Consider the following 299-nt stretch of genomic DNA (forward strand, 5'->3'; position numbering starts at 1 on the left):
AGTTACACCAGTATAGTCTGTCCAAACGCTCTCAGTAACACCAGTAATGTGGCACAGCCCAACCCATGGCTCCCAGTAACACCAGAATGGCTCGTCCCAGTGCTCCCAGTGCCCCAGCACAACCCCTCCCAGTGCTCCCAGTCCGGGCGTGGCCGTGACTCACTGCCCCGGCAGCAACAACAACAGCGGGGGGGGGCTCCTGGGACCCCCCAAAAGGCCGGGCTGGGGGACGGACGTGGGTGGGAGCAGAGTGGGGGGAGCACCCCGTGTCCACCCGATGTCCCCCCGAGTCCTCCCCC

This window comes from Corvus kubaryi, unplaced genomic scaffold, assembly GCF_017639235.1.
Source record: "Corvus kubaryi isolate FWS band 111438036 unplaced genomic scaffold, C.kubaryi_AGA036_p1.0 62935, whole genome shotgun sequence".
Lineage (NCBI taxonomy): Eukaryota > Metazoa > Chordata > Aves > Passeriformes > Corvidae > Corvus > Corvus kubaryi.